Genomic DNA, 13,972 nt, shown 5'->3' with positions numbered 1-13,972 from the left:
GGAGTGACCTTATCACTCTCTACATCTGCCTCAAAGGAGGCTGTAGCAATGTGGGTGCCTCTCTTCTTCCAGGTAACAAAGGACAGGACAAGAGGAAAGGGCCTTAAGCTGCATCAGAGAAGCTTTAGGTTGGATATTAGAAAAAGTTTTTTCATGGAAAGGGTCATCAAGTAGTGAACCAAGCTGACCATGGAAATAGTTGAGTTACCATCCATAGGGGTATTTAAAAGGTATGTAGATGTGCCCTTAGGGGACATGGTTTAGTGGTGAGTTAGTGGCTGGACTCAATGATCTTATGAATAAGACACACACACACACACAACACACTAGTTTTCCTCTCATGAGAAGTCAACACAAAACACAAGAATTTTCATAGATGGTAAAAAAGTTTTTTGTCCTTTACATCTCCACCACTTTTTCTGTTGAATGGGGGAGAAATGAAATTAGCAACAACGGAGAATCTGGACAAGACAGCTAAACCTGAAGCCTTTCTCCTCCCTTGGCGGAATCAGTAGAAAGGAGTGTGAAACAGAGCATGCCCTCTGAAGTCCTTTCCCAGTCCATGAAAGCTTGTCCCTGCTTCCTCCTGCACGCAAGAGTTACACCACTTGAACACTCCCACAGGTTCACTCTGCTGATCCTCCAGCTACTCACCTCTGTTGTCCTCCTACAGCTTTGACCCCACCTGTCCTTTCATGTTCTCTTCTAACAAAGCTGGAGGAAAAAATCTATAACTGGTTCTTTGTTCATTGCACACAAAGGGCTTGCAAAATCAAGTGGGTGGGTCTTAGGCATGACCTCTGATTAAGATTCACAAATGTTTCCTGACTCTGTATAAAGGGAGAAGGGGGCTTAGGAGGAAGGGCAGCACTCTAGAGGGTTCCACATGATGAGTGGCAGATTTGAACTTCTCATTGGAGTTGAAACTTTTTATAGCATCACTTCTGCTCTCTGCCTGTTTCTAAATGTAGAATGGAGCAGCATCTTTCCCACAGCCACCTGGCTTAGTCAGGGAACAAAGCCAAGAGAAAGCCATTGGAGATGAGCATGGGGTCACAAAAGGGGCTCCAGTAGCTTTTTCACAGACCATTAAAACAGTAAATTCCCAGAAATCTGAGTTTTCTGCTCATGTTCCTCCATACAAATTCAGAATGAAGTTTTCCCTGACAGAGGAAACATACAAGACAGGAATATGCTCTCTGAATAGCAGCTATATCATGAATGATATAGCTGCTTGCTATCTTCATGTGCTGTCAAAACAATTTGAATTTGTTTAAATATCTCCCAGAAGGCTGGCTTAACACATAAACCTGATGCACATCCAAGATGCATCACCTTCTCATAGATTTTTTTGGTTCTAGCTATCATTTCTAAGTGGCTCAACATCTTGGATCTGTGGTGCCCATTGGGTAAGTAACTGTTTGAACTTTCATTGAACTGCTGTTCCTCAGACCACTTGTTCCTGTTACTAAGGAGAAAACTAACTTCTCCAGTGCAATAATAATAATGATAATAATGATAGTGCTGCATAGCTGCAGTGAATACAAATACTACCTCATGTCTTAGTGTTTCTGAAATTTAGGGTTGACTGCCCTAGGAGAGATGCCAACCAATCAACCAAGACCTGAATCCTGAATTCTGAAATGAAACTTAGCATCTGCCTGTGCCATTATACTCCTGGCTACTGAAGAAAAAAAAAAAAAAGACAAAAAATCACTTCAGTTTTGACATCTGACTTACTCTCCATGCAACAGAGAGGACTGTGCAGTGGAGCCTATAAGGTCAGGTTTTTTGTTCATGTAGGAGAAGAAATAACTTGAAAATATATGGCATCCAGCTACAAACACAATGCTACTGCAGAGTTCAGAAAGATATTAAGACACATGAAATTTAATAGATTCTGATTTTTCAGTTGTTGACATATTTTATACTGAAGTGGAAAATTCCAGTGTACATCAATAGACCAGCATTGTTGCAACTAGTAATTCTATTTAAAAGCCACCTGTTAAAGGTAACTCATTCCCAGCTCATCTGAATTTTCAGCACATTTATCGATCTTGTGGTATGAAGATGCTAGTGGAACATGCCCCTTTCCAGATTACCTACACGCAGAACAAAAACAGCTTCAGGAAGCATAAAAACATTTCCAAGAGGGGCAGGTGAGTAACTACAATCCATTTGATTATGCATGTGGAATCATTAGTCTAAGATGTATAGAATCTTTTAGATTAGATTTGGAAATACCCAGCATCAGTCCAATATCTATTCACTTTTGCAGCCTGTGTCCAAGATCTCCAGCTACATCCACTTTGTGACACCCTGAAATAACCTGGACATCAGCAACTCAATACACAACAATATTCAGTAATGAGACTGTAGAACTTCTAGCAAAGGCATTCAAGTTTTGGATATAAGAAAAAGGTACTTGAAATAAGAAAAAATGCTAATTTATAGCATAACACTTGCTTCACACACTGCAAAAGCCCGTGGTAAATCGTAGAATAGTTTATGTTGTAAGAAACTTTAAAATCAACTAGTTCCAGTCCATCTTCCATAGGCACCTTCCTTCCAGTAGACCAGGCTGAATGTGAAGCAGCTTTTCCTACTTTAAGTGAGAAAGGAGTAAGTTGCTCCGCACTCATGGTGGGCTTATCATATGCATGTGTGCATCTCTGTGAGTTCATTTCCTATCCTGTCTTGCCCTGAGAGACTTGTCTGGATGCCCGACTGAAGACTTGAAGATCTCTGCTGGTTTTTTGAAAAGACTTCAGACCTCTGAAGCATATTTAATCTAGCTTTGATTGGTCTGCCTCCAGTTTACCTCTTCCAAAGAGAGAAATATCTTGTAAATTATGCTAGGGGAAAAAATATTACAAATTGTTTGGATTTTCAGTTTTCTCTCTTGCTTGAAAGTTCCTGGAAGAGAAAGAGGGATTTCATATTTTCTGTTAGCATAATATAAAAGGAAGCTCAAATGCAGCAATGTGAGATACAGCATGTGCATTTGCCTTGTCAAGTTTGTAGATTTTGCAACAACATATATGCACTGTAGTCCAAATCATTCATCTCAGGTTCCCACCATGGAAATTATTCACTGGTCTCAATAACTTGCACAGCATCCATGTTTATCTCACAGCCAGACATGGTTTATGGCTCTGGATTAGTTATAGATTTAATCCATTCAATCCTTCAAACAAGACAATCACTAAGAGACCATTTTCGTCTTGCTAAATTTTCGTAGCTCAACAAACTTCAGTGACATTTAGACAAATGCAATATAAGGAGAAAAAGCCCTGAGAATCTGTTTTCATGAGGTATGAGGTTTCACCAAAAGGAAATGGGACCAGAAACTGTTCAACATGTGAATTAAATTTATTCATCAAGGGCAGGACATAGTCTTAAAATACCTCTATTGCTGAGGGATACACGCCTCACTCTGAAACACCAGTCAGTTACAGGGTGTAATCCCCATGTCTGAAAAACAAATCCATGTTAAAACCAGCTTTCTCATTTATTTGGAAAATGGAGCCACAGCACCCCTGGCTGACTACAGGCAATTTAAACATGCTTGCCATGCCATTTACCCTTTACAAGGGAATATCAGTATTCACACTATATAAGGGTCCTGCATCTCACCTGCTTGTGCTAGCATAGCTCCACAGAGTGATGAGACTGAAGGGAGAATCACCCTAACATAAGTCCTTAGATGCTGTATCCTATGCACTTATTTTAAAGATCTTGCTTAAATTTTAAAGTTCTTGCTTGGTAGCAAGGACCACTGCAGCCTAACAAGAATGGCTGTGTGGAACCTGACTGCATGGATGGGCTGATGGGTCTTTCTGATGATGACAAGTAGAGGGGAGGCAAAATCTGTTCAAGAAACTTAAGGACCATATTTGGAGCTGGGACAAAGTATAAGGCCAGTTGCAGTGGTCAAACTGTCTTGTTGCCCAGAGTGTTTATGTCCACAAAGATGCAGAGAATAAGAACACCAAGTCTAAGACCCTTCTCACTTACCCTGTATTTACACCAAAATAATTTCAGACTGGGAATGCCAACCCACATCCCAGTGCCATGACTTTCAAGATTTCTGACAAAATGCAGTATATCCTCACTGGAAAAGTTGAGGGGCACTGTAAAAGAATCTGTAAACAGATTAGCTGAATCTGGTGTTTAGCAGGAAAACTACTTTTCATTAAATAATTTGAGTCATGGACAAAAAACACAGCATGCTTCATATTTTCCACCCAATTCTAACGCAGTTTGGAGCACATCATGTCCAAGGAAAATTGTGCTCTCACCAGCCAGCTTTTTGCGGATGTCATGCCCTTTAGCACATGCAAACACCTTATCAAGTTATCACAGCATATCCTTTCAAGGACTCCGAAGGCAGCTGCCACCCACGATTGGCTCTTGCTGCCTGTAGCATTCCAGGCGCTTGCACCTCACTTAATACAGTAACAAAGACAGCTTGGCTGCCACACAGCCTACAGTGTGCTATTACAGCTGTGAAACAGCTAACTTTGGCAACCATATATCATTAGGGCTTTGTTTCAGAGACCCTCAGAATAGATTTTTGCCATGAAGCCACCAGCATTAAGCCAAGTGAGCAGAGTGCCTGAATGGCTCAGAGCAATGGACTGGGTTTTGGAGATGATGAAAGTAAGATGGAAACCAAACCACTACTAGGCAGATACTCCAACAGCAGCCATTCAAAAGCAGCTCCTCCCAGGATGTCAAAGTTTTTCAGCTCTTGTGAGCAGCTGGACAAACTTAGGCTGTCTGCTGCAAGTCACTAGGCTGAAACAAAATGGTTCTGAAACTGGACAGAAGGTATGTTAAAACCTGGATATATTATCACAGAAAGAGGCTCGGCTGTTTATTGCCTTCAGGATATTACAACAACAATAAAAAGGAAAAAAAAAAAAAAGAAAAGAAAAGAAAAAAATACTCCTTTCGTAGGGAGAAGATAGCTAGTAATCAGAAAAAAACAGATCAGATATCACAAATCAGCCTCCACAGATAAAATGCCACCTGCATTGAGTGCACTGAAGAGGACAAGAGTGCAGGTGCATCCTTGCAGGCCAGGCTAATATTTCCTGTTAATGCTTGTTCAGCGGCAAAGGCAAAAGTTGGAAAGGCATTGCCTCCTCAGGGATGTGCCTCTCCATGTAGGGACAACACTGCAGCTAAGGAGTGAGCCTGTAGCAGTGGCTTTCCTCGGGACCTCCCTCTCCAAACAGGACAGTCCAGACACGCAGCCTTGAGCATCCCACATGCCTCAACAGCTGCCAGGCTGCAAATAAGGGAGTTGAGTGAATGAGCTGTGATTTGATTTAGCAATCTAGAGTTCTGTAGTGGCTTCCAGATATGGCCTGAGCCACAGAGTGCATACACTGAATGCATCTATTTTTGTGTATATATATATGTGTGTTTGTGTGTGTGTCTGTGTGTCTGTGTGTCTGTGTGTGTGTGTGTGTGTGTGTGTGTGTGTGTGTGTGCACATTCAGGAGACCAGAATGCCATGACACAGTACAGCTGAGTCCTGCCAGAGTTAGCCTGGGCAGAATACACTCAAGTGGCAACCCACCATTTCCTGTCTGAGCCCCACTCTGGTTGCAGTGCTAGGCAATGGTCACACCTTCCCCAGCTCTCTGGACTCTGACTCACTCCACTGCAAGCAGGAGAAAGTTCCTTTCTCTTTGATCTTTTCTATACATGCTTATATGCCCCTGTGAGTCATGCAGCCTTTCATAATCCAGTCCAGACATTTCTATCAATAAAATTAACATCAGTCAAAACAAAAAAAACTACCTTGTACTGGAGAAAAGTTTCTCCTGACTCAGAAGATGGTCTTGGCTCTACAAGCCTCAAGAGAAATGGTCTTTTTTTGTTGCTTTCAGCTTAATGCTCTTTTGCATTTACATTTCCTACATTTCTGTGACACTGAGTGTAGAAACACAACTAATGCAGTGTTTCATGGGTACTCTCTCAGGAGGTGTTTTCTTAAGCAGACTTGTATGAAATACAAGCGAATGCTTAAAGAAAGATGAATTTATAAAATACAACACAGTTGGTTTTGGAAATAAGGTTTCTTTTATGAAACCTTTTGTGATCTCATTTGCTTTAGTCTTTAACAAATGACACTTATCTTACTTTCACAGAATCATTTTCCTGATAATCTTTAGCTGTCACTTCACTTCAGGTTGATGTTACAAAAGGGGCTTGAGAATGTAGAGAGGATTAAGATTGAAAGAGAAGTGTGGATTTAGGTCCCAAATACTAATGTTTGTTTCTGACTCTTCTATTCCAGCATCACTGATTTTCCTGGTAACCAGCTATTCAATGGAAGAATGAAGAGCAGCAGCATCTCTGGTTGAGTACAGACAATCTGGCATCTGGAATCTGCCATCTGTGATCAGCCAAAGCCTGGCAGGGACATAACTGCCTGAATGAGTTCTAGGATAGAGCAGAGGGTCAGAATGAGGAACCAGAGAGCATGTGATTGTGGCACTGTCTCTTTTAGCTTCAGACTGCTCTAAAGCTGTCTTGTGGTGACAGTGGGAGCATGTGTGAGAACAATTACAGGAGTGAATGTCTGGCAGTTCTGGACCTAGGGTCTGCCTCAAATCAGGCACCAGAAGTATAGAATACACATTTAAAACCGCTTATAAAAAGGTCAGAACAAATAATTTGCTTGTGTGAATTTTGAGGCCAAAAAGAAGCCCAGTTGCTAAAAAAAATACAGGGGCACATCAGCTTCAAGTGCAGTTCCCTGCCACATTTATTTTTATTGCAATGAGTAAAGCAGATTACACGGCATGAGGAGTTCAAAGTTATTTTGTGAACTCTGTGCACATGTTGCATGTCACCTAAATTATAGATACAATGAGAGCCCATCAAATATCCATAAGCAAATATACTACATAGAGGGGCTTATGTTATTATGTGCTATTCCTAATTCAGCAGATTTTAAAGCCATTTGATTGTGGTATGAAAATCAAATCCATGCAAATACAGGAAGTAACAAGCAAATGTGTGTTTATGAAATGAAATTAGCACAAAATTACAGTCTTATCACAAAAATCTACTGAAGCTTTCATCTCCTAGACCCAACCATTTGAGTTGCTTCACTGATGAAGAAAATAAATAATGTGCAAGAGGAGACATTGTCACTTCATCTTCTGTTCCTGGGAGAGAAAGTAACAAGCAAAACTCCTGCAGCATGTCAGCAAGACCACTGGTCTGGGGCTGTGGCAAAACCGAGTTTGAGATGCTCTATGAAATCTGATGAAATTTAGCACCTTTACAGATCAAGGATTTCACCCTTCAACAGCACTGGGGTTGTTCTAAATTTTTATGTTGGGAAGCTCCCAACAGCTGGGATGTGGGACCTGGGGGCTGGGAGATGGGAGCAACACAGAGGTATCTCCAAAGATATACACATTTTCATTAGGCCCCTCCTCATTTAGGAAGTTTTCTGTGTACTTCTCCTTCTTTGAGGACAACACAAGTGCAAATAGTGAAATCAGGAGGCAGGAGTTCTCTGGTGGACACAGTAGAGGTTAATAACCTTCCCCTGTGATGGACTTCTTTTGAGAGCTCTGCACTAGCAGCTTGCTCCTGCATTGCAGAGTGAAGGCAGAAATTAGGAGGGGTGCCAGGCAGTGATGGACTGAGCCATTTTCATGTCTGTCTTTCCATTCAGCAGACCCTGAGAGCAGGGCTGATTAGCAGAGCAGACCAGAAATCTTGCATCATTGAGATTATTGAACTCATTCTGTGCATAAAATTACCAGATAGTCTGATACACGCTGCTGAGTAAAAATTCAAGAAATAACTCCCTGTAGATAAATTTATTTGAAATATCTGGTACCTGAAATAGTCCACAATTAAAAGAGAGATTTGGTTCCCAAATATATCCTGAAAACATTCAGCTGCCCTTTCTTCCTGAGAATTTCATAACCTGTTTTCATCTGATGCTGCAACAGGTACTCAGGGTCTCCTCCTGTAGAGAAGGCAGCACCCTCTCCACTCAAATAATTTAAGTCTTAATTACAGGCCAAATAAAACCTCAGAATCCATGTCCAAAGTGTTGCAGCTAATATACATTCCCTGACACCATCTCTTTTTGGGTTGACTCCACCTACAGAAATGGAATATCATTTTATAAAATAACGCCTGAATTTCTAGAAATATCAGTAGTGTATGGGTTGAGGGGAAAGGTCATGCTGCAAGCCTCTGCACTGTCAGGGTCCTTGCTGTTAAGGACTGAGGACCTGAATATTAGTGCTTGGACTTCATGAAAGCAAAAGGATGATGAACATTCACTGAAAAGGAGGGGAATATGTGCTTTTTCAGGTTTTTTTATCATATCTGAACTCAAAAACTCTGTAGCTATAGTTGTCCAAAAGGTTTAAAAATATCTGGTGAAGAAAATCATATGCCTGACTCTCAGAGGTTGCAGCACTTGACAGAATAGCAACAATTGTTGTTGTTGTCAAAACTTTCTGCTTGAAGAAGCCAGATATCCATAGAGAGCACACCCAGCTGGGGGAAGAAGGGAGGGGAGTTACTGGAGAATAAACCCCCTGTTCCTAGCACAAGCAGGTGCAGGAGAGGAAGCAGAAGAGGTGTATCCCAGTGCCAAACTAAAACTTGAACTGAGGTTTATTCAGCAACTGCATTTGAGTACTGCCCATACATGTGCTGCTTAGAAAGAGTGGGGACACACTGAGAAGGAAGAGAGATCATCTGCCTCTGCATAACACAACCCCTTTTTCGTCTGCTGTTTTGCAGTCAGGGGGAAGGATGAGAAGACTGGACAATGCCAAAAGGATCTGTAGTTTGTCATCTTCTATTAAATGGCACACAAAGTGGAGCACATCCTGACATAGATTTTCTTTTTTCTGTCCTGCAGTTTGTTTTCCTTCACCTACTGCTAAAGCTACGAATTCAATAGTTGATGACAAGTGGGTTTCAAGTGGGTTTAATATGTAGAGTAAGAGGAATGTAAGTAGTAGTTAAAAATTAACCGTTACAGACTGAGAACAGGATTTTTTTCAGTTCAGAAACCAGCTGGGGACATTTGTTTTACACTAATATATACAAAGATCTGGAATGTACCATGTTATTATCCTGACGGTGATGATGATCAATACATGTACAAACGTTCATATTTAGAGTAAATCCAGTTATGTCTGAATGCCTTTCTGCTCTGTTTTATGCAATTATTCTGTTTAGTCATGAATCACAGACCTTCTAATTAAGGCTCAAGGTCAGGCAAAGGGGGATGGAAGGTGAACAGACTTACAGCTAAAAGCCTTTAAAGCCATCGGTTGTTTACAGGAGTTCCCGTGCACTTTAACCAAAGAACAAGATGGACAGATCTAGTATTAACAGACCAAAGTTAATTCCTTTAATTTCTCCTGCATTCTTGCAGGCAGTTTCCTCTAACTGAGGAATTAAAGGTCATACACCACCTACCTCCTGTGCTACCCCAGCCGTGCTTTACCAGCCATCAGCCCCAAGCTCCTTGGTGGGGGAAGTGACCAGACGCAGCACAGTCAGTGTCTCCAAGAGCCAGCGGCTCTTTGGCTCCTTGATATGTCCTTCAAAATGGCACATTATGTTTTCCTCATTTCATGTGACAGTGCTGGTATAGTACACAAACGAAAAGGGGATATTGCTGGGAAATTATGTGTTTCTTTATTCAGTTTCATGTTTGAATTCTCAGTGAATTTCAAATGTCTGCCCTGAGCTGCACCATCTCTCAGAACTAGTGACATCCCATAATTCCTGTGACTCTGTGGACTCTGCTATGGCATATCTTCAAAGGAACCTTCTTGTCACAATCCCTTGATCCTTCCATCTCCTGTATTTTAGCAGAGCTCAGACACAGGATCCCTATTCTGCAATCTTCAGAAGCAAAACCTGCCTCTTTCATTCACAGGTCTTTGGGCAGGAGCAACTTAAGCCACACTGTTGTTTTCTCCATTGTGAGGGCTAAGGACTTTACTCCACAAAAATCAGGAGCAGCCAGGCAACTAAACTTGTCCTGTCACAGTGGTGGAGCATGTAGGAAGAGAAAAGTAATACCTCAATAGATGTTAGCAGGTGGGATTCTCCATCTGAATTGCCCTAAGGGACTTCAGGAACATCTTCCTAGGTCACATACATCACCATGTTCTGCTTACTGATGCAAGATAATCTTAGTAACCCAATAAACAGCTCATGTAGAGAAATCCTTTGTTCCTATTCTGGCACCTAGCACCAAGTCTCTCCTTTAATGGATCTCATAAGTGGAATTTAAGATAATTTCAGTGAGCAGGGGTGAAATGTGCTACATCCTGACATCTGCCTTGAAGTCATGTTCTGCTGTATGTACAGACTTTGGGTACCAGGGCATTCCCTGCTCCATCCTTCTAGCCAGCCAGGGCTATGAATATGAGCCAAGGAGCAATGAAATCTGAGCAGAAGTTCTCATCTTTGTGTCTGCTGGAACACCGGGATTTTGCCACAAGTGGGTTTGGGATGTCAGCTGAACAAAGGACTAGACAGATGCCTCCTCTTTGCCCCCATCCAGTCCTTTTGAGTAACACCAGTATAGGAAGGGCGGAAATATTAATATCAGTGATTTTAACCAATTACTAACTGTAGAGAAAAAGAGTATGTAGGTAAACACAAGCTTTGGTTGTAGTGAGAAGGTTGATGTGGAAAGGAAATAGCAAGAAAAGTCTAGGTTCAGAAATGCTAGGTCTCCCTAGTCCAGTGACATACCAATTTTCTTCTTCTTTTTTTTTTTTTAAGAAGACATTTATATGATAACAAAAAGGGAATAGAATTGGTCTCATCTGTGTTCCATGTCTAGTCATATGTGTTGCAATGTCTAAATAAACTGGCAACTGACATTTTAGGTGTTCTGAGCCACAGGGTTTCCAGAAAGCAAAACATTTTTTTTCCATTTTGTACGTGTCTGTGTGCTAATGTCCCTTTTGGAAAAACTGTGAAAGGACTAAAGAAACAAACAAAACTGAGCAAAACAAACTGAACTTGAGAATAACAGCCCCATGGCTGAGGGCAGCCTGCTTCAAAAGGGGAATATGTGATCAGGGGCTCAGTGGTTTATTTGCTGAGAAAACAACCTCCTCAGTTTCACTGCTATATCTAGGTTTCATGATAGATGCACTGCCTTACACTGTTCCAGCTTTTCTTTGTGATTATGCTTGTGGTTTAGCTCAGATGAATTATTCTTTGGAATTGTGGTGCTGTATTTCTTCTTTCAAGTGAAACTGTCATAAGGAGAGGCTTGTGTACCAATGCAAAGGGCTGGAACATTCTTTGCTTTTCACTCATCTTCCTCTCTCTGGGACCAGAGCCTGCTCTCTGATGAGAGTGAAACCATTAGCACAGCTGCACCCCAGCCAGATGAGCAGGACACTTCAGCTGGCACCTCATCAAACACATTGTTGTGCCCACAGCTGGATGTTTTTCTCTCATGGGAAGCCAAAAAACAGCTGACCCACCAGTGGAGCATCAGCTCTCCTAGGCTGCATGGGCCTCAGCTCACCAGCCAGCTGCCCAGCCCCTCTCCCAGCAGTTTCCAAGATGTCACAGGCTTTCTAGTAATTGCAGTGAGTTTCAGAGTGAACCCTGCACCAGATCAAGATGGCCTCTGGTGTTCTTCTGCCTCTGAACTGAGTTAGAGCTGCTACTCATATGCCTCAAACACTAAAGTCAGTGCAGCTTTAGTCTTTGCAAAACTTGGAAGATACTCAAGCATGAGATAATCTTTTCTTCCACAGGTTTTCTCAGGAATCTTAAGACTGTATTCCATTGCACTAAAAAAAAAAAAATATATATATATATATATATATATATATATATATATATAGTATCAGTCTGTCTGTAGGATTTCTTTTGCTAAGTGAATCTACATTAGGGCTTTATACCTTTGTCACTGACAAAATACTCTTATTCATCAAAAAAAGGAAAATGTAAAAGCAAAGATTATTTTAAATATGATTAATGGACTAGTCATTTGATGTAATGCCAAAATCTAGATTTCTCAGAACAAAATCTGGTGGCAAAAATAAATCTTGAATTACTCCCTTTGTCTCTCCCTTGCTTGTAATTACACTGTACTTAAAGAAAGTTGTACCTATCTCCAATCCAAATTTCTCCAACCTTTAAAACAGCTGAGTCTAGAAAAATATTTGTTCTTGCACTGTTAGAGCTGTGAAATGTGTTCTGCTTGGTCAAAGAAATAAGATTCTTTCTAAATTTTATTGCTGTTTTTTGATTCCTATCTTGTATGTTGATATTTGAAAGGAATATTTTTTCCTGCTTTTTTTTCATGGATGAACTATCATGAGAGTGACCTGATGAAAAGCAGTAGAATGGAACAAGAGAAAACAGGTCTGGCAGGCAGGGTGGATGGAAAATAAACCTGACCTCTTGCTTAGTGGGGCCAAAGTTAATGGTTATAGACAGTCTTTGTTCATGGAACATGTTCTCCTCCTCTGAAGAAAGCAAGCAATTGTTCTGCTAAATTAAGACTTAATGTGAAATGAACAGCCTTTTTTACGGGAAGAGAGTTCCCCATTCTGGAGGGTCCCTCCCATCAGCTAGAAATCACTTCATGCTGAAGTCTAACTCCTACAGACTTTGTGTGTTGCTAGAGCATGAAAAAGGCTGTCTAGGACAATTGCTGTGGGCAGAGGTGCTCATGATACCTAGTACAAAGTGAGTTGTTTTTTTTTTCTGAAGGAGAGGAATTAATCTCACAGAAAATGAGCCAGTACCCACAGTACCCTCATCCCCTACTGCTTTGTCCATATTGTATGTCAAAATTCTGGTCACAGAGAGAAAATTCCTGGGCACAATGACAGGATGTGTCACTTCATCTCTCATCTGTTTTGGGACAATATTGTAAAATGCTAACACAAGTCACCGAGTGCTCCAGCTGATAAGTCACATTTTTGATCTTCCTTTGGTATTTTCTGGGAATGCTCACTTATAAACCACACTAAAAGTGTGGGCAGCACTGGGGCACCTCTTGCTGAAGCATATCATCATAGTGACTTCAGCCTCTTTGTACCAGAGTCAGGAGTATGATATGGCTAATGAGTAGGATCAGTAAGAAAAATACTGGCCCATGGGCTGGAGAAAAGGACCAATGTCATATTGCCTGTTTGATATTCCATTATATTGATGCTGGCAGTGCACTGGAGAGGACCAGCTGTCATTTCAAAGGCAAGGGACAGCAATTCTGAGCTATCTGCTTGGATTTCTACTTTCTGCATGTCATTTCACCAGGAATTTCTGCCTGAAGAAATCTTGAGGGGCTAAGAGGTTTCATATGATAGGACATTTACCACACATCTTAGTAAATTAACCTAAGAATATGCCAATTTTGGTGTTAAAAATATGCATTTTATTTCCAGTGTAAATATGTCTGGCATCAACACCTGGAAATTAAGTCTCTGATTAAGTATTTCCATGGTATCTGATGCCCTCTGATACAGTGCCTTAAAAACTGATCCAAGCACTTGCTGAAGTTCTTTTCCATAAAGCACACTAATTTTATTATCTCTTCATAACTGTCTCTCACAGAGGTATTCCTAGTTCTCTTCCTGCTTTTTCTGATTTTGTCTATTGTCATTAAGAAGCACACACAGGTACTGAATACAACTCCTGCAGCTGGGTGGCCCTTTCCTGTGCAGGGAGAGCAGCTCTGCTTAGTCATGATCTGCTCAGGTACTAATGTCCTGCACAGAAATACAGAGCTGCCTCATGCTGGCAGGTGGATCCTGTTGGCTCCAGCTAGCATGGGAGAAGGGTTTCTTTCTTTGAAAGGCATAAACAAGGGGCTGGGAGAGAGGGGATTCATGCAGAGGAACCTTAGCCAAGTTTGGAGAAAGAGCTTTGGCTGAAGTTCATTTTATTATTGTTTCTGTTTGAATTGCAAATA

General features: G+C 41.2%; 1 long non-coding RNA gene across 5 annotated transcripts in view; it reads right to left on the bottom strand.

Moving 5' to 3' along the window:
• The window catches only part of LOC146763845 (uncharacterized), a 155,241-nt gene that overhangs the window by 54,931 nt on the left and 86,338 nt on the right, over positions 1-13,972 (bottom strand). The gene's annotated exons all lie outside the window — the stretch shown is intronic.

Source organism: Lonchura striata, chromosome Z, assembly GCF_050655825.1.
Source record: "Lonchura striata isolate lonStrDom1 chromosome Z, ASM5065582v1, whole genome shotgun sequence".
Lineage (NCBI taxonomy): Eukaryota > Metazoa > Chordata > Aves > Passeriformes > Estrildidae > Lonchura > Lonchura striata.
This window is presented reverse-complemented; position numbering and strand designations above follow the sequence as displayed.